This window comes from Peromyscus maniculatus, chromosome 20 (assembly GCF_049852395.1).
Source record: "Peromyscus maniculatus bairdii isolate BWxNUB_F1_BW_parent chromosome 20, HU_Pman_BW_mat_3.1, whole genome shotgun sequence".
In the NCBI taxonomy this organism is placed as follows: Eukaryota; Metazoa; Chordata; class Mammalia; order Rodentia; family Cricetidae; genus Peromyscus; species Peromyscus maniculatus.
The window spans coordinates 40962331-40974448 of record NC_134871.1 but is presented as its reverse complement, the minus strand read 5'-3'; the positions used below and the strand labels follow the sequence as shown (position 1 = coordinate 40974448).

At 39.9% G+C, this 12118-nt stretch overlaps 1 protein-coding gene across 2 annotated transcripts in view; it reads left to right on the top strand.

Moving 5' to 3' along the window:
* Positions 1-12118, top strand: part of Fam135b (family with sequence similarity 135 member B) — a 284289-nt gene that overhangs the window by 63612 nt on the left and 208559 nt on the right. The window contains exon 1 of one of the 2 annotated variants that reach the window (XM_042264606.2): positions 8710-8916. The exons of the other annotated variant lie outside the window; for it this stretch is intronic. The gene's annotated coding sequence lies outside the window, so the exon portion shown is untranslated. Of the gene's footprint in view, positions 1-8709; positions 8917-12118 lie in introns of those variants that run through there. 2 annotated transcript variants of the gene reach the window in all.

Genomic DNA, 12118 nt, shown 5'->3' with positions numbered 1-12118 from the left:
AGAAGAAAATACTCATTTGGAGTCAGTCTGTCTGCTATCATTTTTTTTTTTTTTTACATTGTAACCAAGAAAGCCAAGCAGGGTTGATGGCAGCAAAGGATTTAGTGTGTAGCACACTTAAGTGGAATCCTAGCTCCATCTGACCAACGGCTATGACACTCTGGATCAATAAACTGCTACATGAGTCTCAGGTTCCTGTTCTACAAAATAGGAATACTTACATCTGCCTTGCCTTTGAAGCAAGGATGGAATACTTAAAAAATACCACCTTATTTTTTTTAAACTTCACTAATTATTCTCACTTTCCCCAAAAAGGAAGGTTCAGAATTGAATAAATCAAAGCGGTTTCAGAGACAACAGTAGAGTCATATTTAGGCAGCAATTGATTTTTTTCTTGGATAAGAAAAATTATACATCTGCTTCTAAAATATGAAGAGTGGTGGCTGTGATTCATGCACACATGATTCACGGAGAAATCTGGAGCTGAAACGCAGTGAAACTAATAATATTCCACCCCTGTGACTACAGCTTGCCTAAGCTTAGAATGTGTACCCAGAGTCAGGGCTGTCATCCCCAGGACAAGTGCTGTCTTGATTTAGCAACAGTGGTACAAGCAGAAAAGATTGATTTCCCCGGAGCACACTTCCCAAAGATGGGTGCATCTCCACCAGCTGCAGCAATCCTCTTCTTCACCCCTTATGGAGTTTTCATCTCTACCTTGACAGAACCAGGATAGCAGCTTCTCACTAGTGTCTCCATATACATCTTCATTTTCAACAAACCCATTCTTTCTCTTCTCACTGGTTTGAACCTACATTGCTAGGCAGAGGTCCATGATTTGGTTGATAATTGTCATTGACATGAGCATCAAGGAGAATCAGACATAGTCCTGATATTGTCATCCTCTCACTACCTAATCTTTACTTGACCTGTCTCAACATAAATTCTCTCACCAACAAAATAGTTTACAACTATTTCATCCTATTGTATAAGGATTATATATACACACATGTACAGTACACAGTGCATGAAATAAAATTGCCATCCATACTTGCTCTTCAGCTGCTCTCTATTGTTGGAAAATGACACCTAATTTTGTTGGCACCTGCTAGGCACTTCATGTGTGTGTCATTTATCTTTTGCTACAAGTGCATGGTGACTGCTCTCCTGCTTTGTGTTTCACCTTTCTCTCTGACATTATCTTTTGCCCGTTAGAATCTTCTCAGAAATGATTACTGCATAGGTAAATGCTAGAATGTCACTCTTGCTCATGCGTCTTTCTGTTGGATAACTGAAGGGTTGCAGAAATATCAAGGCTTTCTAGGAAATCGTCACCTTGAATGAACTGAAGAACTGTAGCTATAGCCTCCTGCTAACTACGCTGACTTCAGTGGGCACCCTGCAGTATTGCCCTGTGCATACACTGTGCTAAATATTGTCATGGTATATGTGAGTGTGACCTCTGTTGTCCTTGAACTCACAGAGTTGACATCCCAATCCACCTACAACTATATCCTGAGCAAAATTAGAAAAGTGCAAAGACAGGTTGGGAAATAGAAGTTTCATGAATCAGGAAAGGTATATATTTGGAGGATATCTTATCCTGGAAAGAACCAGAACACCAGCTTGGCAGCTCCCAAGGTGGTGGTGGCTATTTTTTTTTTCTTTCAGTGAGTGACACAGAAGGGCTCTGTGAGTGTGCAGGTGAGTAACTGAGTGAATCTTTGAGGTTCCATTTAGTTTTCAACATCTAACAGTTGTATCAGCTGGAAGTGAACACAAATCTCTGTTTAACCCTGTGCTCTACATGAAATTACACCACACAATGTCTTCTACTCCTTCACTCCCACTGCCTTCCAGATTTGGATAATTAGAATAGCATGACCATTCCAATGACAGCAGCTCTTTGTGGGGCTTCTCTCAGCATAGGGCAAAATGTCCCTTAAGGGATTCTGTCAGGTAGCTAGGGCTCAGAGAAGTATAGCATCCTGTATACAGACTCATGATTGAGGATAAAGCAGATCTTTCAGAGCTATGGAACACAGTCAGTCTTCACCAATGTAATCTAGTAGTTGTTCCTATAGATGTTTGTAATAATATTTCCATGGTCTTCTCACATGGTCTCTACAAAGTGACCTGACATCCCACTGAGAGGCAGAGCCTTTCTTCAGGCCCTGGAAGCTGTACCAGCTCTGTCACATGGCTTGAAGAACAGATCATGGCAAGAATGACACTTTTACTTTTCAATGGCTGGAGCTCAAGAGAGCTCTTCCTCCTGGATTTTGTTCTCTCAGAGGCCAGTGTGATCTGGAACTCTGACTACCCAGGTTTTGGGGGGTGGCATATTGATAGAGATTTAGTCAATCGCTCACATTCTAAATCTGACCTGGAGTTACCACATGAGTTCTTAATTTTTTTTTTTTTTTTTTTTTTTTTTTTAGCAATAGTTTTATCAATTCTTTCAGAATTTCATACAGTGAGTTATTAACTTTTTGCTTTCTTACAAACATGAGAAAAGTCAATCAGTTACTACTTTCAGCCACCCAGGTTCAGGGTTAGTGTGTGCATCATTAGATACTTGGGGTGCATACTAAACATTCTAAGTAACCATGCCATATTCATCAGACCTTTGGAAGAACTGTAAGCCTAGGACCCTACTGGGTATAGCTCACAGGAAATGATCAATAAGTACCAACACGTGTTATCAAATGGGAAAGTGCCCAGCATTCAGGAGCAGGCTATCAAGCAGGAAGGAGCATCAGTTTGTTGCAGAGCCAGCTGTCTAGAGGAGCAGCAGGGGCCTGGAAGAAAGTGAAGGCATCAAGTGCCATGCTCAAGTGAAAAATCCGCACGATTATCAGAACTTATGTCAAAGATTCCACCTCGGCTTGAACCTTGTGATTCTTGGGTCTTATCAGAATCACTGGGGAGGTTTTGAGGAGTCTTCTTTTGTATCACCTGGAATTTACCTTCTCAAGTTTGAGGTTCATCTTCCCAGTTTCCTCTCTACTAGGGTGGTTTGGCAGGGTTTCTAAAAGAGACCTTTAGCAGATGGCAAAACCACAAACACCACTCCTTCAAACACACACAAACAAAAACGGCTCTAGGACATAAAGCTCCTAAGGACAGATCTCTTTTGCCAACACTTGCTTATTTGATCTCTGCTCTGGCCGGGATAATAACACCCTCTTCTCTGCTCCTACTTGCAAGCTGCTGTTGTAACCAGGCTTAATACAAAACATAATCGTCAAATTGGATTTGCAGGCAGTCATTAGCATAAGCTGCAGCTTGTGTAATTGTCATCAGAGAGCCAGAGAGATGCTGTGAGCAAAGTGGCATGGCAGTGCTTGGAGGTCCTCAGCTTCCCCGTTTCTTTTGTCATCAGCAAATGGTTGTTTCTGTTCTTGAGGTACCAGGGTGCAGCAAGAACAGAGACTGTCATGTCATGCAGACATCTCTGGTATTTTCCTCTAGTAGGAATGGCTCCAAACTTCTAGTCCACAAGAGTGGCAGAAATGCGATGGTAATAAAAGCCACTTTAAGGGAGCCCTGTTAGCCACCTGTAATATGCACCTTGGTAGTCTTCTAAGGCAGAAGAGAAAGGTGTTGATAAAGCATGGTCCTATCCTTGTGTCGCATATAGACTAGACTAATATAAACTACACACAGAGCAGTGAGCTCTAGCACAGAGCACAGACAGTACCAGCCTAATTACCTCTTCCTGAGCATGAGGCAGACGTCCCTGACCTCAATAACTAGTTCTAATGCCCAATATACTTTTTAAAATCCCAGACCTCTTCATTCATAGCATTTACCGCAGCTAGAGATTGCAGTTTTCAAGCAATGCATGTTATTCTCCATATTGTAATCTGTAGAAGAGCAAAAAGCATGGCTTGTTATTTACCACTGAGTCAAGTCCTGGAGCCTTTCCTTTGCCTCTTGCATAGTATGTCCTTAGTTGGTTGAATGAAACAGTCCATGCAAGGCCTGAGGAAAGCTTCCTAGAGAACAGGATACTTGAATTGTGTTTTTAAAGATGAATCAAAAATAGCAAGAATAAAAACAAGTTTGAAAATAATAACACCTTAAAAGAAAAGTGTGCCCTTACTTGCCATTTGTGAATTTGGTATACTTCCCATTCAAGTTCATACTTTTAGACCTTTAAGGGGGTAAGTTTTGTAGAGTAAAGAGCCTGGCATAAAAGTACTAAGGATGTGTGGATTTTAAGCTCAGTTCCCATCACTATTTTCTATGTCTTTGAGTACACTGCTTGACTTCTATGGATGCATTAGATAGCAGCTACAGATGTTACTCTGAGTTATTTGCCTATTTTATGATTCCTATGTTAGCATACACAGGGTTGACCCAGATTTATATAGACCTCTCTGTCTTGGTTACCTACACTCTATTGTAAATGGATGCTATATCTGTGTGTATTCTATTGCAGGCCAATGATTTTCAATGCCTGGTTTTGAACCCCAAGCCATCCAATTCGCAACTGTGTGGGTAGACTTAAGTCACAGTCAATTATTTCCTTGTCCTGATTTGAAAATAGGATATTATTGTCAAACTTCCATGGCTCTTGCCAGTTTGTTTCCTCACTTGGATATCCTGAAATCAAAAGTGCATCCAAATTGTTTCAGAAATTATGGGATCTCAAGTTCATATAAAACATTTATCCCAGAGCTTGCCATGTCATTGACCCCTACTTGATGGAAGTCTCTTATGGTGGTGCTGTTACAGCTGTTAGGGAAATAGACAAAGCATAATGGGATTTAAAGAGAGGATTCTGAGGAGTTTGCATTGTGTAAGGCTTTGAGAAAAATAGGTGTTTCAGACAGGTTGCTAGGGAAGGAATATCAAGCATATGGAACAATCTGGATTGAGAGACGTAGCAACACATGAAGTGCTTCAGGTAGGTTTATCTGGTTCTGGTAGGGAGAAAATGGACACCATGAGTGCAATGATGTATCAGTTGAAATGTAGGAAATGATCAGAGCAGAACGCACCATCTATTCTGATACTATGATTTCTAGGTCTAGATTATCATCATTGTGTTATGGGATACATGCATACAAGTCTGGATTTAGCAGATATTGCTACATGGTTTAGTGAACAGTAGGATGATCACATCTTAAAGTGAAAGCATTGATCCAACTTACTCACTATTTACTCATTCACTTACACTCACTCACTACTTATTCATTCATTAATTCACTCATTCATGCACTAATGCTTTTATTCATTCATTCAGTCATTTGCTGTCACACACTTATCCACTCACTCACACACTGACTTACTTGTTGTGGAATATTAAAGATGTGTTACATTCTTTTATGCTGTGGAATATTTGTTTAATGATACAAATATGCGTTGCATTCTTTTATGTTGCATTTGTTTAACTCTGTGAAACTATGTTACTTTGCCTGTATAAAATACCTGATTGGTCTAATAAAGAGCTGAACAGCCAATAGGTAGGCAGGAGAGGAGTAGGTGGGGCTACCAGGCAGAGAGAATAAATAGAAGTAAGAAGGTGAAAAAAGAAGAAGAGGAGGACATCAGGGGCCAGCCACCCAGCTACACAGACAGACTTCTTACATGGAGTAAGAAGTAAAGAAAGGTATATGGAATAGAGAAAGATAAAAGCCGAGAGGCAAAAGGTAGACGGGATAATTTAAGTTAAGAAAAGCTGACTAGAAACTAAGCCAACCTAAGGCCAGGTATTTATAAATAATAACAAGTCTCTGTATTTATTTGGGAGTTGGATGGTGGGCCCCTCAAAGAGCCAAAGAACAAAGAGTAAAAACAAAACAAAACAACTCCACATACTAACTCCTTCACTCACTGTAAATGACTCCCTCAGTCACGGATTCCCTCACTCACTCATTGCCTCACTTAATCATTCACTCACTACCTCACTCACTGTCACACACTAAATCACTCACTCACTGTCTCTCATTCACAAATTCACCCACTCTCACTCATTCATCAACGTGTTGCAGATCGATTTTGTTAAATTAATAAGAATTTGTTGTTATTTTCGTAACCCTTTTATCAAAGTGAACCTCATAATTCTCACTTCACAAATTGAGACTTAAAATACTGTTTACAATTTTAAATTTTATTATATTAAGTTGAATGCAAGTATACAATGTATTTTGAGTTCATGCTTTCTCCACTGATCTTTGCCTCATCGTTCCCTCTCCCATTAGTTCCTTTTGACCACGTAGATGGTTTTGTTCTTATGTTTTCATCTATCTCTCTCCACACACACACATACATACACACACACACATGTATGTATGTATGTATGTATGTATGTATGCATGTATGTATGCATATATGTATCTATAGAGTCCAGAACCCCCAAAAGGGACAGAAAACGAGACCAGTTTTTCTTTTTGAGACTTAACGATATTGACTTACTCATATCATATTTACACAATATGATCATGTCCATTTGCACATATTTTCCTTCAAATGACAATATTATTCCTCTTTGGGGCTGGGAAATATTCTGCTCTGTATATAAACCACCTTTTCTGTATCCATTACTCTATTGGTGGACACCTAGGTTGGTTCCATAACTTATCTATTGTGACTAATATTGCCACAACAATGATGTAAAAGCATCCCTGAGATGTGTTGACTTGGAGTTGTTTAGGCCACTTGTGTGTCATCAGTTAAGAACTGTCTAATTCTACTAGTCCATTTATTGACTGTGGTTTTTTGGCATAAAGTTTTGGAATGGTTTGTGTATGCTAGATATTAATTCTCTGTTAAGTAAATACCTGGGGTGGTATATCAAGGTCATAGGGCAGATTGATTTTTTTAAATTTTTTATTATTTTGAATAGACTAGTTTATATTTCCACCAGCAGTGCAGAAAGTGGCTTTTTTGTAAACATTCTTACAACTATTTATTATTGTTTTCTTGATGGCTGCCATTCTGACTGGTGTGAAATGGTAGCTCAATGTAGTTTTTACTTGCCTTTCTCAGATGTAGAGGGTTTTCATATTTATTGGTCACTTGTGTGTCATCAATTAAGAACTGTCTACTCATTTCATTAACTCATTTATTGACTGTGGGTTTTATTTTATTTTTTGGTGTATAGTTTTTAGAGTAATTTGTGTATGGTAGATATTAATCTTCTGTCAAATGTGCAGCTAGCAAAGATTTTTAGGCTGTCTCTTCACTTTTTTTCCCTTTGCTGTGAAGAAGACTTTTAGTTTCATGAAATCTCTGTAGTCAACTGTTGGCTCTGTTTTCTGAGCAGCTGGAGTCCCATTCAGTAAGTACCTGAAGCATTTTTCCTCTATTGGTTTTTAGAGTTTCAGAGCTTGTATGACTGGAATTTAAATGCTCCCTTTCAAATACAGTTTGTTTCAAGATTAAAAGAAGAATTTTGAAGAAATCAAATGGAAGAACATATCTCAGCAACACATCATTAATGCTGTGGAAGAAATTAATGTTTTATTATAATAATTATTATAAAACATACATTTATGAGCTGGATATAGTGACTCGTGCCTGTAATTCCAGCATTTAGAAGCTTGAGGAAGGAAGATTGTCACAATTTTGAAGCCAGTCTGAGCTAAATATCAAGGATAGCCTGGGCTACGGAGTGATAGTTTGTCTCAAAATGAACAAAACAAAAAAAATGTATATACATGTATATGACCTTGAAAAAGTTTTCTAGGCACAAAGACTAGTTTATCCAGGCCCTCAATCTATATTCTGAAAACCATCCACATCCCAGGAGCCCACCATACATCTTTCCATTCACCTTCATACATTAACAGTTACTCTCTTGGTACCCAACAGCATAGATTACTTTGACCTGGTTTTGAACAGATCTATGCAAATGTGACCAAGAAACATAGCTTCTTTCATTACTGACTTTTAACTTTACATAAACATATTGCAATTTGTGCATATTGTTATATAGAGACAGTCTAGAATAGTGCTACATATTCTGCCATATTATATCCAAAGCACAATTCATCTGTAAATTTTGATGAGATCTATGTAACTTCCAGCAGTGGAACATTACAGGAAATGATGGCGGCATTCACATTCATGTCTTTCAGTCCATGTGTGCATGCACTTCTGCTGAGTACTATGAAGGGCTCAGCTGTGGCACAGGGTTTGTATATTCTGAGTTTTACTAGACAATGCTCAATGCTTTTCCAATTTGGCCACATCAGTTTCCACTGGAAATGCATACATGTTATGGTAGCTTCATATCTATACCCCGACTTGGTGTTGTCTGTATTTTCTCTTGGCATCTTAGTCATTGAGGCATCGCATGTTAACTTTAATTTGCATTTGCCAGATTACAAATAGGGCTGAGCATTTTTCTTCATGACAGATGTTAGTAGTTGTCACATAACTTGATGAGTTATCTGAGGCTTAGATTTTTCTCTACTGTGCTTGTCTGTTCTAATACTCTCATGTTATTATGACCTTGATGGTGCATGTGGAACCTTTTACCTTTGCCTGGCTTTAGGTCCTAGCACAGCACCTGACAAGCAGCTGCTAGAACTGTTTCAGGGTCCACCACTGAGGAAGAAAGAAATGAAGCTCCGGGAAGAGAGGTGGGGCCCTCTGTAACTATGTCTGTGTTCTGTCTACCTTGGAGGTTGCCTTAGGCTGAGCTCACACTTCAGTCCTTATAGTACATAAACAATTCCAAATGGAATGTTTGATGCAGCCAATGAGTGAAGGTTTTGTGAACAATGGGCATTCTAATAAGGCCTCTCTGGGGAACACCACCAAGGGCTAGACCTGTACTTTCTCTGGATGTCTTTATGGATACCTGAAGATGCTCTGCCCCTCCTTGCTCCCTACCCACTTCGTACTGTTGAGACACCCTGCTCAGATGCTAACCTTGCCAGTGGTACTTAATATTTCCAAGTAAGTGCTGGTGACTGAAATGGTATACCAAAAATAAGTGGTTAGGGATCAAGTCCTGCTTCTCATTGATCCTGTTAGAATCTTGGTCAGATTACTTGTAGTGTGAGTCCCTCCCATCTGTACTGATAGAGAAATGCCATCCACCTTCAAGGCCATTGTAAGGCTTGAGTGTGTCCACACAGATAAAATTCTCTGGGGGTGCTCCCAGATACTATGAGAGCAGCCACTCAGTGCTGGCTCTTGAATTCACTATCAACTTTTGAAAGATGGAGTTTCAAAATTAGTAAGAGAATAATGATTACAATATTATTGGCGCAATATGACTTTGAGATGCCTTGTGACAGCCACGTTTTGATGAAGACAGTGAAGTAGAAGATGGTATCTGAACACTGCAGGCGTTTGATTGTATCTATGCACTATACGTTTACTATGAAAACCACCTAAGAAACTCATGATGTTCACTGTGATGCCTGTCTTTCAGGGTATCACAGGTTCCAATTGTAGAAAACACTTTGGAAATGGAATGCTAAATACCCTTTCCCATGTTTCTTATTTTACTTATCATTGTACTTATTTAGTTACTAAGTATCCAATAAGTCAGTGCATTGAAGTCAAGGGGAGGATTTTGAGGTTAGACATACATTAATATGAATCTTGGTGCTGTGTTGATTCCTACCTGAGAATGTCAGGACAAGTTATTTAGTCAAATAGAGCCATAATTTTCTAATACAGACATGGAAATATTTCATAAATATTTCTAAATAGTGCATATAAATTGTTTAGTATAATTTTTAAATGTAAGGAATTATTTCATAAAGATAAATCTTACAAAAATAACCATTTTGTGTATATCAATGAGGTAGAATTGGAAATGGAATTGAAGATAAATATGTGTGTATGTCTGTCTTCCTAAATATGAAGTGTGATTACTGAGAGTAGAAATCATGTTTGGTCGGCAGTACAATATCTCCAGTGCCTAAGGAAATGCCTGCCACAAGGTGGTGCCTAATAATTTATTTACGAATGAGTAAACAAACGAGACTTATATATGAAACATATAACCTACTTTGTGAAGAGAAAGGGGAAAGACAGGCAAAAACAATAACCAAACGAGACAAAAAGGGAGACATCTGAATACATCCAGGCATACTGTCATATGTGCATGGAGTAACAAGGACCAACTGTGGTCTGACTATATTACAGGTATTGTGTGTGAGGAAGTCACTTGTACTCAGAAGGTGACTGCATGAATATCTTGTTATGAAAATTAAATGTTCAGGCACCCTAGGGAACTTGCCCAGGATCACACAGCCATCATGCATCAGGTCTGTTTGACCTACGTTCAAAGGTTCTCATCTCTCCACTGTCCTGTGCTTCTTGTCTTAGTTATCTACTGCAGAATTATGAAGGGCGATAAAGGGACTGTGTTATGGCTATTCTGCATCTTACAAGCTAAGTTGAAGTTGATGAGGAATAGCAGCAGAGAGAGCTTTGCAGCCTGGGCAAAAGGTTGAAGCTTCTATATAGCTGGGTCAGGAGAAGGAAGAGGCTGGGGAACACAGTGAAGCCAGATGGAAGGACCTTGAATGTCATGGCTGGGAAACTGGACTTTAGTTTCTGAAAACTGGGAAGCCAGTGGAAATGTCTGATGAGAGATAAAGATGCAGTCATATTTCTGAAGGGGTGTCCACTAAGACATATGTGATCAGAGCAAATGAAGTTAATATTTCCATTGCTTTCATCCTGGGACTTTGGAGGAGTAATAGACTTCCCCAGGGCGAAGAGGGGGGGGGATGTCACAGACCCTGGAATAGCACTTCATGCTCTTCAACTATCTCTTGTTCCTTTGTCTTCAACCACTTAAATCTCTTAAGATATAAAAAGCATTGCCCAGCTTTTCTTAGGAGGACTCCCGGGAGGCGGAGGAAGGATAGTATGTATACAGGAGGCTTCACACAGGCTGTGAGGTACAGTTCTGTGTTCAGGACTGTCATTTCTCTCCCCTGGGTCTCAGTTTCAAAACTATAAATTGAAAGAGCTGACCTGGAAGGTTCCTTCTTCAGCAAAGTTTCTATAATTAAATCTTTCATCATTGTCACCAGCAGCAGCTAAACTTGGATCTGGAGGAGCACCTTGGGACAACCAGGGTCAGTTCCACATCTGGGGAAGCGAGCTTACTCATTGCATACCTGTAGTAGCTTGGGTAATGAGGCTGTTTTCTTTGCATAGTTCAGTAATCCAGAATTAGGAAAATGTAGCTCTTTACTTGTTCTTTACTTGTATGGAAACCTCACTTCCACTCTACCCTCTAGATAAGAGATGAAAACAGCACAACCGGTTTCTTCTTGTATTGTGTGTGTGTGTGTATGTGTGTGTGTGTGTGTGTGTGTGAGAGAGAGAGAGAGAGAGAGAGAGGGGGGGGGAGGGAGAGAGAGAGGGAAGGAGGGAGGGAGGGAGAGAGAGAGAGAGAGAGAGAGAGAGAGAGAGAGAGAGAGAGAGAGAGAGAGAGAGAGAGAGAGAGTTTTTAGTTAAGGAACAAGAGAGTAGAGATGAGGATCAAGAAAAAGTGCAGTCCTGTCCCTGACCATGCACAGCTTCAGAAGCACACTTAAATTCCATCGCTGTTTGCAATGACCACTAAAAGTTTAATCCAGGGCCTCGTGTGTGTTAGACAACAGTTCTTCCACCACTGAGCTACATCCTGCTCCATTTCACACCTTCTCATGGAGCATTGGTCATTGGTGTCTCAGTCCTTATCCTGTGGTTTCTGTTTCCAGCTCCCTGCTGCCTTTAAGATCTTTTGATAGGACATCAGTTGGTGCTGGTGGGAATAGTAATGGGCTTCCCATATTTGGTGTGTGTTTGTGTGTGTGTGTGTGTGTGTGTGTGTGCATGTATGTGTGTACATGTGTCTGTAATTGTGTGTATATGCATATGTGCATGTGTGTGTGTGTGTGTGTGTGTGTGTGTGTGTGTGTGTGTGCATGCACTAAGGTTTATCAGTGTCTTGCATTATCAAATGTCCCAGACACCCTCCAGTGTTTTGAAGTCACTGATTTTTAGACTTTTCTAAACCTGCAGAACATTGAGTGTCTCATGTTCTTGCTCTTGAAAGTATAGTCAGCACGGTGAATGGGAGTGTTGGCAGGAGAAAAGCTAGGGGGTTGGCACATACTTCCCAGCTGGTTTTCCCAGGTTTGCT